The sequence below is a fragment of the Schistocerca cancellata genome, chromosome 3 (assembly GCF_023864275.1).
Source record: "Schistocerca cancellata isolate TAMUIC-IGC-003103 chromosome 3, iqSchCanc2.1, whole genome shotgun sequence".
NCBI classification, from domain to species: Eukaryota; Metazoa; Arthropoda; class Insecta; order Orthoptera; family Acrididae; genus Schistocerca; species Schistocerca cancellata.
The window spans coordinates 407,346,888-407,347,772 of NC_064628.1; the positions used below are offsets into that span (position 1 = coordinate 407,346,888).

The following is an 885-nucleotide window of genomic DNA, read 5'->3' on the forward strand; positions in this document are numbered from 1 at the left end:
ATATACGCAGACGACCATTTCTCTTTCACAACAGATAAAACAGTGCCATATGGCCGCAAGTGACGAGAAATAGTGTCGTTGCGAATTTCATACGGAAGGTTAAATATCCGTATTTGTCGAAGACCAAAACCAGCTTGAGACACAGTGACATTACTAATATTTCTGTTAAGGTGGCGAAATTTGCGAATACCGTCATTAACAGAAACTACAGCAGCACACATTTCGGAAGAATTGAGTTTTAAGAACACAGAATTTAAAAACGTATCGAACTGAATACCGAGTACGTCATTAGTAGACAACAACAAATCCTCAATTAACCAACGATGAATCTCAAAAGCCGAAGGTTTCTCCACGGAACGATCAAACTCACACTGAACATTGTTCTCTCGCTCTTCACTGTCATCGTAAAGTATATCCATTACTTACAGTTCAGTTGAAAGAAAGAAAGCCACGTGGCAAAGAAAGCAGACGAACGCCGAGGCGCCGCCGGCCCAGTCGCACGAGGTGAACACTGCACCCCAGGCACCGAGGTTTTGCCAGGCGGGCAGCCATCCAAGTACTAACCACGCTCAATGTTGCTTAACTTCGGTGATCGGACGAGAACCGGTGTAGTCAACATGGTATGGCCGTTGGCGCCCGTATAAGGTAGGCGCACGGCAGAATTCGCATTCGGCTCTTATCCCAACACACAAAAAATCATACTCTTCGGTCGAAATCAGCCGCATTTTTTTTATTGACAATTCGTCACGTTAGCGCGAAAGAAATCCGGAGTTCGTTATTTTTTTGTGAAATTTATACATTTATTTTTTAACATTACATCGTTACAAGATAACATGTTTACAACAAAACATGAACAGAATTGTAATTGTAAGCACTTCCTTCCGC

General features: G+C 42.7%; 1 pseudogene; it reads right to left on the reverse strand.

Moving 5' to 3' along the window:
- Window positions 1-515: 515 nt before the first annotated feature.
- Window positions 516-634, reverse strand: LOC126177457 (5S ribosomal RNA; annotated as a pseudogene).
- Window positions 635-885: the final 251 nt, after the last annotated feature.